Source organism: Amblyraja radiata, chromosome 40 (genome assembly GCF_010909765.2).
Source record: "Amblyraja radiata isolate CabotCenter1 chromosome 40, sAmbRad1.1.pri, whole genome shotgun sequence".
Taxonomy (NCBI): domain Eukaryota; kingdom Metazoa; phylum Chordata; class Chondrichthyes; order Rajiformes; family Rajidae; genus Amblyraja; species Amblyraja radiata.
The window spans coordinates 10801133-10819870 of NC_045995.1; the positions used below are offsets into that span (position 1 = coordinate 10801133).

The following is an 18738-nucleotide window of genomic DNA, read 5'->3' on the forward strand; positions in this document are numbered from 1 at the left end:
TGTGGGCACAGGGAGTACATAGGGTGCTGAGGACGCAACCCTGGGGCGGATCCTGTGCTCAGGGTGAGGGACTTCGATGTATTCCCTTCCATCTTGACTACCTGGGGCCTGGTGGTGAGAAAGTCCAGGACCCAGGCACACAGGGGGGTGTTGAGCCCTAATTCCAGTAGCTTCTCGGCCAGTCTGGTGGGGACTATCGTGTTGAAGGCTGAACTGAAGCCTATGAACAGCATCCTCACGTAGCCCCCCTTCTGGCTGTCAAGATGAGAGAGAGCGGTGTGCAAAACCTGGGAGACCGCGTCGTCCGTGGATCTGTTCGGACGGTATGCGAATTGTAATGGGTCCATGTTGCGAGGGAGGAAGGCACAGATGTCAGTGGATATATATATATTAGTGGGACGACAGATGGCACAATGGGCTAAGTGTTCGGCTGGCAACCGGAAGGTAGCCGGTTCAAATCCCGCTTGGAGTGCATACTGTCGTTGTGTCCTTGGGCAAGACACTTCACCCACCTTTGCCTGTGTGTGAATGTGTTTGAATGTGTGTGAGTGATTGGTGGTGGTCGGAGGGGCCGTAGGCGCAGATTGGCAGCCACGCTTCTGTCAGTCTGCCCCAGGGCAGCTGTGGCTACAGAAGTAGCTTACCACCACTGAGTGTGACTGAGGAGTGAATGAATAATGCGATGTAATGCGCCTTGAGTATTAGGAAGGCGCTATATAAATCCCATCCATTATTATTATTATTATTATTATTATTATATTTCATGAAAACTAACAGTTTAAGGTATGGGTGAAAGATGATTTAGAATATTTTAAAAAAAAATCTCATTGTGGCGATTGAATAATCTCCCTACTGCTTTCCTTCTTCACTTATTCCTTCTCTTTCACTTTTACTTTATATATATATATATAATATATATATTTTTTTAAAATTAGAAGTGAGTACAATGCATTGGTACAAAAACGATGTTAACATATTACAGTCTCTGTACAACTTCCCTTTTTTTTTAAGAGAGAAGTGAGAAAGGAGAGAAGAAAAAGAGGTTATGAAAAGTGAAGAATAGATTAGTGAGCGTGGGTGAAAAACCGATAAAGAAAAAGTGAATCAATTGCTCCCAATTATCACTTTGTTCCTTTTTCAGAATCGTTATTTCACGAGCCATCTCCTTCATTCCAGTTGTAATCTCTTCTATCACGATGTCAGAGTGTTTCATCTCTTCAATCAACATATCAAATTTCTTTTTATGATCACTTTCTAGTCTTTCAAATTCCAGCGTGTTCCCTGATCAAAGTCACTGAGTTTCTGCTTCAGAGAAGTATACATTTCCCTTGATTCTTCTCGAGCAGCATCAATTTTCCTGGATAAATTAACTTCCAGTTTACAGAGATTGTTCTCCAGTTTAGTATTAATACTGCATATATTACTCAGTGGATATATTTAAGGCAGAGATAGATAGATTGTTGATTAGTGTGGGTGTCAGGGGTTATGGGCTGTGGATGGGAGCAGTGGTCCTGGGCTGTGGATGGGAGCAGTGGTCCTGGGCTGTGAATGGATGGGAGCAGTGGTCCTGGGCTGTGGATGGATGGGAGCAGTGGTCCTGGGCTGTGGATGGGAGCAGTGGTCCTGGGCTGTGGATGGGAGCAGTGGTTCTGGGCTGTGGATGGATGGGAGCAGTGGTCCTGAGGTGTGGATGGGAACAGTGGTCCCCTGACAGGGAGTCTCCCCTTGTGCCTGATGTGGATCTACATCTCCAGGGCATGAGGTCGGTGAGAACACTATCGCTTTCTACTGAATTGTGTTTGCATCTTTGATTAATTGTGCTGACTTTTACTTTCAATTGTTGTCATTTGAAGTGTCCAGGGTTTTTAATGTTGATATTTTTCTGGTACAACTGGAATTGTGTTGTTTCTGTGCTCTATCTCCAAACTAAACTGATGTTTCCACTAGTGGGAGAGTCTCGCACCAGAGGGCACAGTGTCAGAATAAAAGAATGTAACTTTGGAATTTTATTTGTGTAATTCCCTGCCACAGACGGCAGTGGAGGCCAAATCACTGGATGGATTTAGGAGAGAGATGGAGCTCTAGGGGCTAGTGGAATCAAGGGATATGTGGAGAAGGCAGGCATGGGTTATTGATTGGGGATGATTAGCCATGATCGCAATGGATGGTGGTGCTGGCTCGAAGGGCCAAATGGCCTCCTCCTGCACCTATTTTCTATGTTTACTAAAGTGATGATACCCTAACCTTATCACAACTGAAATTGAATCTGGCTGATGTAAATATAGAAACAAAGATTTGTAGAAGCTGGTTTATACCAAAGATAGACACAATGCTGGAGTAACTCAGTGGGTCAGGCAGCATCTCTGGCGAAACAAGAGATTTTGGGATGGAATAAAAGGGTTCTTACACAAAATATCACCCATCCTTTTCCTCCAGAGATGGTGCCTGACCTGCTGAGTTTCTCCAGAACTCTTATCATTGTTACTCGTACCAAGGACAGAGTCCCCATGTCCCCCATTGCAGGCATTGAAGAAAACGAATGGCCTGTTGGCCTTTATAACAAGAAGAATCGAATAAAGGAGCAACGATGTCCTTCTGCAGTTGTACAGGGCCCTAGTGAGACCACACCTGGAGTATTGTGTGCAGTTTTGGTCCCCTAATTTGAGGGAGGACATTCTTGCTATTGAGGGAGCCCAGCGTAGGTTCACCAGGTTAATTCCCGGGATGGCGGGACTGTCACATGCTCAGAGAATGGAGGGGCTGGGCTTGTACTCTCTGGAGTTTAGAAGGATGAGAGGACACACTAGAGGCAGGAAACATGTTCCCGATGTTGGGGGAGTCCAGAACCAGGGGCCACAGTTTAAGAATAAGGAGTAAGCGATTTAGAACAGATATGAGGAAACACTTTTTCTCACAGAGAGTTGTGAATGAATGGTGGTGCTGGTTCGAAGGGCCGAATGGCCTCTACTCCTGCACCTGTTGTCTATTGTCCTCACCTTCCACCGTCACATACAACAGATAATCCTCCAACATTTCGCCACCTCCAGCAGGATCCCAACATTGGCCACATCTTCCCATTCTCCAATTTCAGTGTTTTCTCCCTGCTTACACTTTCCAAGCTCTCCCACAGCCTACTGTCTCTGCCTCTTCCTTCCTCTATCCCGCACCCCCCCCCCCCCACCCCAACTTCAGTCTGAAGAAGGGTCTCGACCTGAAAAGTCACCTATTCCTTCTCTCCATGGATCCCATGGATGCTGCCTCACCCGCTGAGTTACTCCAGCATTTTTGTCCATCTTTGATTTTACCAGCATCTGCAGTTCTTTCTTAATCCACACGGTGGGAGTGTTGACCACAAATTGGAGCGACCTGTTATGTGAATTCACTACATTTTAGGAGTTGCTGTCCACAAATTAGATATAATTATGCTCTTTACTGCAAAATGGTTCTTTGTTGCTCTGTGACCCTTTACGTTTCCCCGTAATGCCCCCATTGCACAGATGCCAAACTTAGTAAAAGCCCTGAAACCAGGGAAGATTTGGGATGAAAATCAAGGAACTGCAGGTGCTGGTTGACAAAAATAAGGCACAGTGCTGGAGTAAGTTCAAGTTGAAGTTCAAGTGAGTTTATTGTCATGTGTCCCTGTATAGGACAATGAAATTCTCGCTTTGCTTAAGCACACAGAAAAATAGTAAGCATTTACTACAAAACAGATAAATGTGTCCATATACCATGATATAAATATATACACACATGAATAAATAAACTGGTAGTGCAAATAACAGAAAGTGGTTGCTAATAATCAGAGTTTTGTCCGAGCCAGGTTTAATAGCCTGATGGCTGAGGGGAAGTAGCTATTCCTGAACCTGGTTGTTGCAGTCTTCAGGCTCCTGTACCTTCTACCTGAAGGTAGCAGGGAGATGAGTGTGTGGCCAGGATGGTGTGGGTCTTTGATGATACTGCCAGCCTTTTTGAGTCAGCGACTGCGATAAATCCCCTCGATGGAAGGAAAGTCAGAGCCGATGATGAACTGGGCAGTGTTTACTACTTTTTGTAGTCTTTTCCTCTTCAGGGCGCTCAAATTTCCGAACCAAGCCACGATGCAACCGGTCAGCATGCTCTCGACTGTGCACCTGTAGAAGTTAGAGAGAGTCTTCCTTGACAATCCGACTCTCCGTAATCTTCTCAGGAAGTAGAGGCGCTGATGAGCTTTTTTGATAATTGCGTTAGTGTTCTCGGACCAGGAAAGATCTTCAGAGATGTGCACCCCCAGGAATTTGAAGTTCTTGACCTTTTCAACCATCGACCCGTTGATGTAAATGGGGCTGTGGGTCCCCCTCCTACTCCTTCCAAAGTCCACAATCAGTTCCTTGGTTTTGCTGGTGTTCAGGGCCAGGTTATTGCGCTGGCAACAGATGGACAGTTGCTCGATCTCTCTTCTGTACTCTGACTCATCCCCATCAGTGATACGCCCCACAATAGTGGTGTCGTCAGTGAACTTGATGATGGAGTTCGCACTGTGGTTCGCTACGCAGTCATGGGTATAGAGTGAGTACAGCAGGGGGCTGAGCACACAGCCTTGAGGTGCTCCCGTGCTGATTGTTATTGAGGCTGACACATTTCCACCAATACGAACAGACTGTGGTCTGTGGACGAGGAAGTCGAGGATCCAGTTGCAGAGGGATGCGCAGAGACCCAGTTCTGCGAGTTTGGTAACCAGTTTGGAGGGGATGATTGTGTTAAATGCCGAGCTATAATCAATGAATAACAGCCTGACATATGAGTTTTTGTTGTCCAAGTGGTCCAATGCGGAGTGGAGGGCCAGCGAGATCGCATCCACCATTGATCTGTTGTGGCGGTATGCGAACTGCAGTGGGTCCAGGTTTTTGTCGATGTAGGAGTTGATTTGCTCCATGATCAACCTCTCAAAGCACTTCATCACCACCGGCGTTAGTGCCACTGGTCGATAGTCATTGAGGCACGTCACCTCAGTAACTCAGCGGGTCAGGCAGCATCTGTGGAGAACATGGATAGGTGTCGTTTCACAGGGTGCTGGTGAAACATAGATAATAGGTGCAGGAGTAGAGGGCATTCGGACCTTCGAGTCTGCACCGCCATTCAATATGATCATGACTGATCATCCAACTCAGTATCCTGTACCTGCCTTCTCTCCATACCCCCTGATCCCTTTAGCCACAAGGGCCACATCTAACTCCCTCTTAAATATAGCCAATGAACTGTGTGGCCTGAACTATCCTCTGGGGCAGAAAATTCCACAGATTCACCACTCTCTGTGTGAAAAATGTTTTCCTCATCTCGGTCCTAAAATATTTCTCCCTTATCCTTAAACTGACCTCTTGTTCTGGACTTCCCCAACATCGGGAATAATCTTCCTGCATCTAGCCTGTCCAACCCCTTAAGAATTTTGTAAGTTTCTATAAGATCCCCCCTCAATCTTCTAAATTCTAGCGAGTACAAGCCGAGTCTATCCAGTCTTTCTTCATATGAAAGTCCCGACATCCCAGGAATCAGTCTGGTGAACCTTCTCTGTACTCCCTCTATGGCAAGAATAACTCAGCGGGTCAGGCAGCATCTGTGGAGAACATGGATAGGTGACGTTTCACAGAGTGCTGGAGTAACTCAGCGGGTCAGGCAGGATGCCCTTAGTAAAGAGAACAGGTTTGGTGGGCAACTCTGTGAGGGAGTTCACTAATTGTGTACAGGGTTTGATGCCCATAGTAAGAGTTACAGCATTGGGCAACTCTGTCGGGGAGTTCACTGTTTGTGTGAAGTGTTCTCTTTGATATAGCTGGCATGTTGCTGTGCCAGGCTGATTATGAAAATACTCAATGTATTCTTCTACCCTGTAGGATTCACTACTGCAGACACATTTAAATTTCACTGGACCTTAATTGGTACATGTAACGATAAACTGACCTTGAAACATTGGGCCTAGAATTATTTTTCCCGGCCCTGTCCATCCAGTGTTTGATATTTTGAGGTGAATGTAGAATCTTCTCACCTGCTGCTGTTTCTCCCTCTACAGTTATTCTACAGAGAAGGTTCACCAGACTGATTCCTGGGGTGGCAGGACTTTCATATGAAGAAAGACTGGATAGACTCGGCTTGTACTCGCTAGAATTTAGAAGATTGAGGGGGGATCTTATAGAAACTTACAAAATTCTTAAAGGGTTGGACAGGCTAGATGCAGGAAGATGCATCCCGATGTTGGGGAAGTCCAGAACAAGGGACCACACACAGTTTAAGGATAAGGGAGAAATCTTTTAGGACCGAGACGAGAAAAACATTTTTTTTCACACACAGAGAGTGGTGAATCTGTGGAATTCTCTGCCACAGAAAGTAGTTGAGGCCACAGTTCGTTGGCTATATTTAAGAGGGAGTTAGATGTGGCCCTTGTGGCTAAAGGGATCAGGGGGTATGGAGAGAAGGCAGGTACAGGATACTGAGTTGGATGATCAGCTATGATCATATTGAATGGCGGTGCAGGCTCGAAGGGCAGAATGGCCTCTACTCCTGCACCTATTGTCTATGTTTCACTAAATATATGGAAATATTTTTCAGGAAATTCCGGACCCCCTTTTGGACTCTGGACCCGGGTCCGATGTTCCCCTCACACCCCACTCTCTCATCGAGCCCTGTGAATATGTACGTGTGCACATAAACACAATATTGTGTGTGGTCGTGTACCTTTGTTAGGTTTCTACAAATGGCCTCAACAAATTGGTCTCAGCAGCCCCCAGATTTGGTGCCCGTTGTAAACAGTTTAACAAATTTAATTTTAGGTTATATTTTAGTTGTTTCCAAGTTCTAATTGTACTGTGTATAATTGGATTTTTATTGTATTTTGTGTTATTCAGATTCATTGGTGAGAGGAGGATCGGTCCTATATTGCAAGGGGAGCAATCCTCCCTCTCCATTATAAACCAATCCACCTGCTGGGCAGAGTTGTCCAGCAGGTGAATCATATTTTTGATATTTACTGCCCAATAATAGTACATAAAGTTAGGAAGTGCTAAACCACCCAATTGTTTGGGTTTGCTTAAGTGAGTTTTTTGTATTCTGTGGGATTTATAATCCCATGTAAAATTTGTAATGTCTGAGTCCAGTTTTTTAAAAACTTTTTTGGTAGGTATATAGGAATTGATTGGAATAGGTATAGAACAAGTAAGTATTTACCGGCGATTTTTCGGGCTCACTTTCCCAGCGGTTCGTTTTGCGGTTCGCCTTCCCGCCCGGTCTAGAATTAGTTTTTCCCGGCGCGGGGTTTGAATCTGGCACAGCTGGCTCAACGCAAACTGCCTGTGCCGTCGGCTGCTGCTGCGGGTCCCCGGCACCTTTACCGCCGACATCCTGCAGCTTCTTCACAGCCTTTCTGCGTCCTCTATCCATTCCTAAAAAACGGTGAAAATGCAGAATCACTTACCTGCCGTCGACCGGCTTGTTAACTCTCCCGTTCAAGGGGACGTTCTCCCCAGGTCCGACACGTTCAATGCGTGTATGCGATATGACACGCATGCGCCGTAGGCGGGGTTCTTCACGAAGTCACTCACGTGACTCCGAAGTAAAATTTGTGGTAGAAAGATCATTTTTATAGCATTTATTCAACCTATTAAAGACATCGGAAGAGTTTTCCAGAATTTAATTAAAGTATTTAATTTCTTAAGTAGGGGACTATAATTTGCATTAAACATAGCTTGATATTTTCTAGTGATTTCAATTCCCAAATATTTAAATTTTTTGTAGCTATTTTAAAAGGGAAATTTAAGAAGTGTGTTGAGTCTTTTGGTTTTATCGACATCATTTCATTTTTATTCCAATTTATTCTGTAGCCTGAGAAAGACAGTTTAACAAAGAGGAGAGTTGAAACAATCTCTGAAAGCTGCCTGTATGTCTCCAAAGACAATTGATTCAGCTACAGAAAGTAAACAAACATGTACTTAATAACCATTGAGGACTGTGTTAATTGTCGGCCTGCGAGGATAAGAAAGGAAGGAGCACACAAGATAAGTAGGAAGTTTAAAACAAATACAACATGTGCTAATTGCCTGCCTTCAGACAACAGGGGGCGCTGACCTGTGCGCGGCTGCCCAGCCAGCAGCTGTCTGTCTTTTCATCTTTTTTTTATTTTTAGTTAGTTAAAGTGCTTTTGTTTCTGGAGTTCTAGACTTTTTTATGTGGGGGGGGGGAAGGGGGAAACTACCTTTCAGGGTCCCTACCTGGTCGGAGAGGCAGCTTTTCTCCGGGCTGCAGTTTCGACCCGTCCTCGCGGCCTACCAGCGGGCCTGGAGCGGTGTTTCCTGTCGGGGACCGCCCAGAACCACGGCTTCGACAGCGGCACAGCGCTGGAGCGCTATCGTGGAGCGGGCGATGCCTTGTCCGGGTCGCCGCGCTGGAGCTCCAGTGAGCTGAAGACCGCCGGGAACAACATCGCGGAGCTGCGGGTCTGAGGAGCGGCCAGCTGCGGGCGGCGGCGCCGAGCTGTACATCGGGAGCCTGGGATCTCGCGACGAGATCGCCAGTAGTGGAGCTCCAACCGGCGCGGCCTTGTTGGCTTTGGAAGCCGCGGCCTCCAGTACGGAAGCGGCCGTTCCAAGTGTTCCAAGCCGCTGTGAGGATTCTCCCGACGCCGGAGCACCATCACCCGGCGAGAACGGCCAGGAACATCGGGCCTCCGTAGAGGCAACTGTGGAGGCCTCAATTGGCTCGACTATGGGTGAACTGGGGTTGGGGACTGGACTTTGTGCCTTCCCTCATGGTGGGAGCCATTGTGGGGGGATGTTCTTTATGTTTAAATCTCTTATTAATGTTATGTCTGTATTCTTTCTTTATGTGCTGCATTGGCAAGAAGCATTTCACTACACCTAGGTGTATGTGACCAATAAATAACCTTTGAAATAACCTTTTTTTCCTGCATATTTAACGCAGCATTTGGAGACAAGATTCGAACTTCAAACACATGACCTGTGGAAGGTGTTTGCAAGAGAATGGAAGAGGGGCTGCAGAATATCATTAACAACTTTGATTGCCTGCAACCCTGCTAGAGAATTACATAGATATAAAGGGTTATTGCAGGTAAAAATATGAAAGTTTACATCTAAATGAACCTGTCCAAATTGCAGTCATAGAAACATAGAAACTGCATCTGCTGTTCCTTGATTTACATCCCAAATCTTCTGTGGTTTCAAGGCTTTTACTAAGTTTGGCACAGAAACATAGACAATAGGTGTAGGAGGAGGCCATTCGGCCCTTCGAGCCTGCACCGCCATCCAATATGATCATGGCTGATCATCCAACTCAGTATCCTGTCCCTGCTTTCTCCATACCCCCTGATCCCTTTAGCCACATGAGCCACATCTAACTCCCTCTTAAATATAGCCAATGAATTGACCTCAACTACCTTGTGTGGCAGAGAATTCCACAGATTCACCACTCTCTGTGTGAAAAAAAATGTTTTTCTCATCTCGGTCCTAAAAGACTTCCGCCTTATCCTTAAACTGTGTGTGACCCCTTGTTCTGGACTTCCCTAACATCGGGAACAATCTTCCTGTATCTAGCCTGTCCAACCCCTTAAGAATTTTGTAAGTTTCTATAAGATCCCCCCTCAATCTTATAAATTCTAGCGATTACAAGCCGAGTCTATTCAGTCTTTCTTCATATGAAAGCGCTGACATCCCAGGAATCAGTCTGGTGAACCTTCTCTGTGCTCCCTCTATGGCAAGAATATCTTTCATGGCTAAAAGAAAATTATTGAGCTACTGAAGACATAAAATAAGCAGGTACTCACAAGTGCAGTCAGGATACCCTCTCTCACAAGCAGTACTTGGAACAGCAAGTTGACAAAGCACATCTATCACAAACCATAGAAAACTGGGGACATTAGAAGATCTCCAAAGACCTTGACTCATCAACGAGAAACAAGTAGAGTAACTGTAGAGGGAGAAACAGCAGTCCTAATCAGAGGAAAGACATTCTTGCCATAGAGAATGTACAGAGAAGGTTCACCAGACTGATTCCTGGGATGTCAGGGCTTTCATATGAAGAAAGACTGGATAGACTCGGCTTGTACTCGCTAGAATTTAGAAGATTGAGGGGGGATCTTATAGAAACTTACAAAATTCTTAAGGGTTTGGACAGGCTAGATGCAGGAAGATTGTTCCCGATGTTGGGGAAGTCCAGAACAAGGGGCCACGCACAGTTTAAGGATAACGGGGAAGTCGAGATGAGAAAAACATTTTTTTGCACACACAGCGAGTTGTGAATCTGTGGAATTCTCTGCCACAGAAGGTAGTTGAGACCACAGTTCATTGGCTATATTTAAGAGGGAGTTAGATGTGGCCCTTGTGGCTAAAGGGACTTGCACTTGCTAGAATATAGAAGATTGTGGGGGGATCTTATAGAAACATACAAACTTCTTAAGGGGGTGGACAGGCTAGATGCAGGAAGATTGTTCCTGATGTTGGGGAAGTCCAGAACAAGGGGCCACACACAGTTTAAGGATAAGGGGGAAATCTTTTAGGACTGAGATGGGAAAAACATTTTGTCCACAGTGGTGAATCTGTGGAATTCTCTGGCACAGAAGGTAGTTGAGGCCACAGTTCATTGGCTATATTTAAGAGGGAGTTAGATGTGGCCCTTGTGGCTAAAGGGATCAGGGGGTATGGAGAGAAGGCAGGTACAGGGTACTGAGTTGGATGATCAGCCATGATCATATTGAATGGCGGTGCAGGCTCGAAGGGCAGAATGGCCTCTACTCCTGCACCTATTGTCTATGTTTCTATGTCTCACAAAATATATGCAAACATTTTCTGAGATTTCAGGTCCGATGTACCCCCTGCACCCCACTCTCTCATAGGCCCTGTGAATATGTACGTGCGTATGTGAACACAATACTGTGTGTGGGATGTATCAAAGATCCTATAGGCCACTGCTGCGAAATGCAATGGGCTGACGTGTAGTAGCTACGGAGGGGAACCTGGGCATTTATTCCGCACATTTTAGTAACCGGAACCTATCCGACCCGACTCGCAGTGTAATCAATGTTGCGGGGGAACAGTTTGTGTGTGTGATATAGGGTTAGATTCATAATTCTGTTAGTCCATACTTCTGTTAATTCTTGTTAAAGAATAAAATTTGACTGGTAATTGTCTTTTTTAATGTTTTTTAAATCATTTCTTTTTAAGTTGGGATGTAATGTTAAAATTGTACAAGGCATTGGTGAGGCCAATTCTGGAGTATGGTGTACAATTTTGGTCGCCTAATTATAGGAAGGATGTCAACAAAATAGAGAGAGTACAGAGGAGATTTACTAGAATGTTGCCTGGGTTTCAGCAACTAAGTTACAGAGAAAGGTTGAACAAGTTAGGTATTTATTCTTTGGAGCGCAGAAGTTTAAAGGGGGACTTGATAGAGGTCTTTAAAATGATGAGAGAGCTAGACAGAGTTGACGTGGATAAGCTTTTCCCATTGAGAGCAGGGAAGATTCAAACAAGAGGACATGATTTGAGAATTAAGGAACAGAAGTTTAGGGGTGACATGAGGGGGAACTTCTTTACTCAGAGAGTGGTAGCTGTGTGGAATGAGCTTCCAGTGGAAGCGGTGGAGGCAGGTTCGATTTTATCATTTAAAAATAAATTGGATAGGTATATGGACGGGAAAGGAATGGAGGGTTATGGTCTGAGTGCAGGTTAATGGGACTAGGGGAGAATAAGTGTTCGGCACGGACTAGAAGGGCCGAGATGGCCTGTTTCCGTGCTGTAATTGTTATATGGTTAAATGGCACATAAGCTGTGTTTGAGATGATGTTTGTAATACACTTGCACTCTGTAATTCATTCATCTAATCACACTAATGCAATCACACTGTTCACATCTGCGGTATTTGGGAAAATAATAGCAATATGAAGATTCCAGTTGCTCTAGCCCTGGAATGTTACTTAATGTTTTTGTGCTTATTTTCTATTTTCTATGGATTTGTTTCTCCACAAATAAAAAGGGGTTTGGTCTTCCCAATAGCCAGACAGTGGAATGAAATCTGTCTGTAATGGTGGGATTATCTAATTGAAGAATTTCACAAAATTAAATTTGTTTTGAGCAAGATTTACAAAAGATGTCTAACTTAAGGATGGTTTTATTCTACGAGCACACAACTGACTAGATTGTGCAGCAAAGATTCGCTATTAGATCTTTGGTCTGTACCTTTGTTAGGTTCCTAAAAATGGTCTCAACAAATTGATCCCAGCAGCCCACGTTTGGTGCCCATTGTAAACAGTTTAACAAAGAGGAGAGTTAAAACCACCTCTGAAAGCTGCCTGTATGTCTTCAAAGACAATGGATTCAGCTGCAGAAAGTAAACAAACATGCACTTAATAACCATCGAGGACTGTGTTAATTATCGGGGATGCGAGGATGAGAAAGGAAGGAGCACACAAGATAAGTAGGAAGTTTAAAACAAATACAACATGTGCTAATTGCCTGCCATCCTGCATATTTAATGTAGCAGTGAAGCCGGCGCATGTGCGGATGTGCAGGACATTTCTAGAGAGTGCGCATGTGCAGGACATTTCCGGAGTGTGCGCATGTGCGAAGTATTTCGGGCGGGAAAAGCCTGCGGAATCAGCCATGTTTGCCAGACGTTTCTGAGATTATGTATTAAAGAAATAAGTTGCTTAAAGCTTAAATAAAGTTAAGTAAATTACGAGTAGTGAAAGTTTCATTTATCTCACAACAATTTAAGCAACTTAATCTTAGAAGTCAAACAGTCCGACTTGGAATGGAGAAACTACTGAAACCACAACGCATGGATCTGGATCCCAACTCACCTGCTGCTGCTGCAAAGGATTGGAAGCACTGGCTTCGTAAACTAAATAACTTCTTTGATGAGTGTGGCAATGATGGACCAGACAGACTCAGGACATTAATAAGCTTTGTCTCTTCTGATGTATATGATTACATAGAGGAATGTACAACTTATGATTCTGCTATTGATGTACTAAGCAAACTCTTCGTTAAGACACCCAACGTGATATTCGCTCGACACCTCCTTGCTACTCCGAAACAAAAACCTGGTGAATCATTTGATGAATTTTTACAAGAACTTCAAAGACTTAGTAAAGACAGTGCCTTCAAAGCAGTTACGGCTGATCAATATCGACAGGAAGTTATTCGAGACTCTTTTATCAATGGTTTGGCATCGCCTTTAATACGACAGGAGACTATTAGAAAACAAAACCTTGGATTTACAGTCAGCTTACAATCAAGCTTACTCTTTAGACTTGGCTCAGAAAAATTCAGATGCTTATGGCTCATCTAATGTGTATTCTGCTGCGACTACGCCAATGTTAAGGTTCATTTTCTTAAAACAGCCAACTTACAATGTTGGGTAAAACCAATACAAGCTTTAATGATCATTTAGCTAGAGAGTGCTAGGAGATACAAAGTCAAGCATATAGCAGATGCTTAACTCCTCCCAGGCCATCACTCTAATGAATGAAGACATACAGCATCTTTTTATACTGTTTTGGAACCATAGTCACATGTTCATACAGAATGGCAGCAATGATGTCTAACATATCAATCACAGCTCTACCCATTCAAAGCATGCTTGTCACTAATACAATATACTCATGCTATGGTTATATCGATCTTAGTTTAGTTACGAAACCCCAAATAACAGGAAGTTAGTCAAAGGTCTATCATCTGCTGTACCTTCTTAAACAATGTAAGGATCCTTATCAGTTGCCCACAGAAGTTTCTGCTAGTCGAGGATACATAATTCTCAGGAAGTTCCCAAGCTCCCAAGGCTTGTGTTTACAGAAGCCAGAACCTTCTCACCATTGTCAATATCTTTTGCTTGGGCACAACAGGAAGCAGCTTGGATGCAGTTTGAATACTGGCCTCCAATTTCCTGATCTACAGTACCCAATTTTAAAGCTTTCATTTACTCAGAACCCAAAACCCAATTTAATCTTTACTTAATTAAATACATAAAGTATTCCATTATTAACTAGGATATTATCTGTCTTACCCCAAAGGTTATGTGTGCTGAGCCATAGAGTGATAGTGTGGAAACGGGCCCTCTGGCCCAACTTACCCACACCAGCCAGCATGTCCCAGCTACACGTCCCATCTGCTTGCGTTTGGCCCATATCCCTCCAAACCTGTCCTATCCAGCTTCTTCTTCTTTTGTGTGGCGTGCACAGCCTAAAGTTGTTGATCAACTTGTTCTATTTGATCTTCCGTTTGTGCATGTCGAGTTGATTGTATTAGTCGAAACAGGGCGGACCACGTGAAGGTTGCAATCTTCTTCCCCGTCCTATCCATGTACCTGTCTAACTGTTTCTTAGATGTTGTGACAGTCCCTTTCTCAGCTAACCCCTCTGGCAGCCTTTTCCATACACCTACCACCCTTTGTGTGAAAAGGTTACCCTCAGATTCCTATTAAATAATTTCCCCTTCACCTTAAACCTATGGGATTAAGGAATAATCATCTTAATTTGGCAAATTTTCAAACAGGTTGTTTAAATAACTAGTGAACATCATACTCAGCTAGTTTCCCCATCTTTAGGAAATGGATTTCCACCTTCTCCACCTGTGGCACTCCTGAAACGGCTGTGAATAGCTTTGTCTAGTTCCAGTTTTTCATTCTTTGCTGGGACAACATGCTGGAGGGACTCTGCTCGACAGACACTGCATCTTATCCGTATCCATCTGTTGCTCCCTCCCTGCCTCTGTCCTGCTTTCTCTGAGCTATCTGCTTATGGCGAGCAGTTGTGGTCACTGTGAGTGGAGGGGAAGGGGAGAGTGGTGAGGGGGAGAAGAAGAGGCAGTTCTGGTCATTGTTTTGAGGATGGAGGGAGGGGGAGATTGGCGAAGGTGTGGGGGGGGGGGGGAGGGGAGGGGGGCAGTTCTCGTCACTCCGTGACAGGAACCACACGGCTGGGTAGCAAGCAGAGTTGTGAAAGTGTGGCAATAAATGGTGACCCCCGCATGTTTTGATAGCGATGTCCATGCCTGGAGGGGCGGGTTGGAATGTTGGGGTGATGTTGCCGCAGTCCCGGGGAGATGGAACATTGACACAAACTAACATTCTATAATGTAGCATTTTGAACGATGCACACAATGGGCAGGAAGATAAACAGACACAGACACAGACAGACGGCGTTGGAGGAGGTCGTGTTTGCTCTGTTTAGCTCAACCATCTCTACCCGACCCCACCCTACCCTACCCTCACCAGAAGGGGAGTGGTTGAAGTGGCCACGCTCCCGCTCCTTATTCCCAGCGCCGCGGGGAAGCTTCTGCCGCTCGGACCCGCAGGGACCATCACACCGTGAGTCTGTCATGTCGGTCCCTGGCCCTGCACAGGTGACCGCTCTTCCCCGTGTTGGGGGCCCTGCGTCCGGGGGTGGCTCCCAGCCTCACCCCCTTGACTGCCTCCCCTTAAACACCGACCCACGGCAGCGCTGTCAGAGCCAAGAGGCGCTTCACCGCTGAATGAACCAACCGCCCATTTTAAAGAGGTATTGTACAAGATGCTAATAATAGTCTGTATTTACACCATTAAGGTGTATTATCGCTGTGAGGATTTGCTGCTTCTTCTCTGGCACTTTAACTTTGGATCACAAGTTTATAGTTTACGTTTATTATTGTCAATATGATCCACCGTTTGGTTTGGTGGATCATACACCAAACGTCCAGTTCAAGGAGAGGCCAAAGGCTGCTGTTTTGGAAACAGTATGGAACCTTCACGCTCTCTTGAAGGTCCTGTGCTAATCCTGGGCATTAGCCTCTGTCTACCTTCATTTTGTATCAGTGCAGGGCTGGATTTACATATAAGCTTGGCAAGCTTAAGCTTACGGCCTCAAGATCTAGGGTGGCCTCGCAGAGCCGGATTCACCACTAGGCTTCATAGGCTGAAGCCTAGGGCATCGAAATCTAGGCGACCTCCGGCCAAGGCAGGATACCTGGCGTTCAACTCTGGGCGCCCCCCCCCCCTCGCTATCTCTTTATCTCTCTGTCTGTCAGCTCTCCGTCTCCACCCACCATCCGTATCTGTGTCCGGGCTGCAGGGTTCCCGCTCTCCTCTCGCTTCTCATCCACGGCCAGTGCATCATCGGCCGCCCTGCGCTTGCGCGCTGCCACGGCAACTGGTCGGCGCTGGGCACTTTGTGGGGTATCTGGCCGCCATTGCTGTCCGGTCGCCACCTCGCCGCAACCGCTGAAAACCAACGCAGAATCACTCCCTGACCCTGGATCTGGAGTAACTCCCTGGAGTAACTCTCTTGTTTCTGGTTTCCTGGTCCTCCATAAATATTCTAAATGGAATTTAAACTGAAGATGGTAAAGGGCTGAACAATAACAGCCTATTGCATTTTATCTATTGTGTATATATATGGTCTATGGTATATACACTTAATTAACTTTTATCTCCTGTTCTGTATTATGTTTACATATTCTGTTGTGCTGCAGCAAGCAAGAATTTCATTGTCCTATCTGGGACACATGACAATAAAACTCTCTTGACTCTTGACTTGGACTTAACCAAAAAAGGGTTCTTGGGGGAAAAAAGAGGTGCCTTAAATTTAGTTGCGTCTGGTTGGGTAACTATGGTAGGGTGAAGACTATTCCATGCTTTAATTGTGCAGGAGAACTCCATGGAGCAGCCAACAGGAAGGAGATGGGAAGATGTGGCCAATGGGGGGGATCCCGTTGGTAGCCAAAAAAGGTGGAGACAATCAGCGGGTAAGGCAGCATCTGTGGAGCGAAGGACTAGACGACGTTTCGGGTCGAGACCCTTCTTCTGATTGATGGGGGGGGGGGGACACGAAAAAGAAAGGAAGATGCAGAAACAGTAGGCTGTGGAAGAACTGGGAATGGGAGGGGAAGGAGGGAGAAAGCAAGGACTACCTGAAATTAGAGAAGCCAATGTTCATACCGCTGGGGTGTAAAATACCCAAGCAAAATATGAGGGGCTGCTCCTCCAATATGTGGTGGGCCTCACTCTGGCCGTGGAGGAGGCCCCGGACAGGAAGGTCGGATTCGGAATGGGAGAGGGAGTTGAAGTGTTGAGCCACCGGAAGACCAGGTTGGTTATTGCAAACTGAGTGGAGGTGTTGTGCGAAGCGATTGCCAAGCCTACGCTTGGTCTCACCAAGGTTGATCATAGGCTGAATCGCATTTTTGTTTGGAAGTGGAAAGAAATAATACTTGCATTCATTGAAACGTGTAAAAAGAGTTGAGATACTGTATTATGATTTTGCTGCATGTCATTTTGGTATATAATGTCTTGATTGGTGAATATGTTTAGTTTGTGACTTTATTTGAAGCAGAAATAATATGTAAATGCTTCATTGAGCATAATTCCGACTGGTAACTACGCACTTCGTCCGAGCACATTATCGCACGCATCTTGCAAGCCGTCTTAAATGACCACTTAAACTGTCATTTGGCAACTTAAAAAGCTGCCAAGGTTGCCCGGATGACAACAGAGAAAAAAAATTAAGTGAGAGCCCTGCAAGATGTATAATATTTTTGACACTGTCATAGGCCTTTCTTACATATGCTGTCACAATGCACAGCTGTCTCTAATCAACCCTTCAGTAATTTTCCTTGCCCTCTATTTCAGAATAATAGTGTTTTAAGCCAATAACTTGACACTAGCACTGGCAAAAAATAAATAAATAAAAAGCACCGCTTTCCATCCTCTTATCTCATTGGCCACGCTTGGCTGCAAATCGGTGTCAATCTGGTGGACCATCTTCCTCTAATCATGGGGGTGGGGGATTGGGAGGGGCCTCACAAGTGGAACAGCTCTTCATCTAAATCCGGCCCTGTATCAGTGTGTTAACTGGTGCCGGTATCTTGGCCCTCTGTGACCGATGAATTGATGAATTTGCAGTGTCGTGGCCGTGAAGCTGTAGAGGTTTTCAAACCATATCAACCCTGTGCTATTGTTGGCGTCTTGCTGCAAACTTCGTTATCTCTGATACAGGGGTGGTAGCTGATGACTCGTGGAGTCAACTGAACGGTTAATAATAGGGAAACTGTGATAAAATCTGAAAGAAAATGTTATGTTAAAGGGAGAATAACAATTTTCCAAAAGTATTAGTATCTATCTCTTATTAATATATATATATATTTTTTTTTATTGGAGGCATCTGCATATAATAGTCCAAACCAATACAAACTTTGTTTAATGGTTACATATTAAATATCCTGGATTCCAGGGACCCAATTACCAAAGTAGCTGGGATCCTCCTTTATTGATTACATATTAACATTGCCTCTATTTATTTATTTATATTTATAGATAGGAAAAATAAAGAAAGAAATTAGAAAAGTAGGATAAACTATCAATAATACAACTTAGGAGGTCCGTAGGTCAGAGAACATAACTATTCATCTAGTCCTGGGTTCAGGTTTCAGTCAGGCCTCTGAGCCAGTCCAATCTACCCCTTCAAATAATCTATAAATGGAGACCACATTCACGTTCTGGTTTGTCAATTAAGACAAATCTAATTTTTTCCAAATGTAAGGTCTCCGACATCTCCATAAACCACATCTTGATTGAGGGGGTTGCTTGGTTTTTCCAAAATGTTAATATTAATTTTTTCCCAATTATACTGTAATTTAGGACATTTCTTTGGTTTGTTGTAGGTTTTTGTTATTATTCTAATATGCCCAATATTATTAATTTAGGATCGGGATCCAGTTGGATATTAACAAC

The 18738-nt window shown here is 44.7% G+C and overlaps 1 long non-coding RNA gene across 1 annotated transcript; it reads left to right on the forward strand.

Annotated features, from left to right (window-relative positions):
• The first annotated feature begins 267 nt into the window (after window positions 1-267).
• LOC116967630 lies at window positions 268-16847 on the forward strand. The gene is made up of 3 exons (XR_004410284.1): window positions 268-278; window positions 3193-3203; window positions 16676-16847. It is a non-coding gene; the product is annotated as an uncharacterized LOC116967630 (long non-coding RNA).
• Window positions 16848-18738: the final 1891 nt, after the last annotated feature.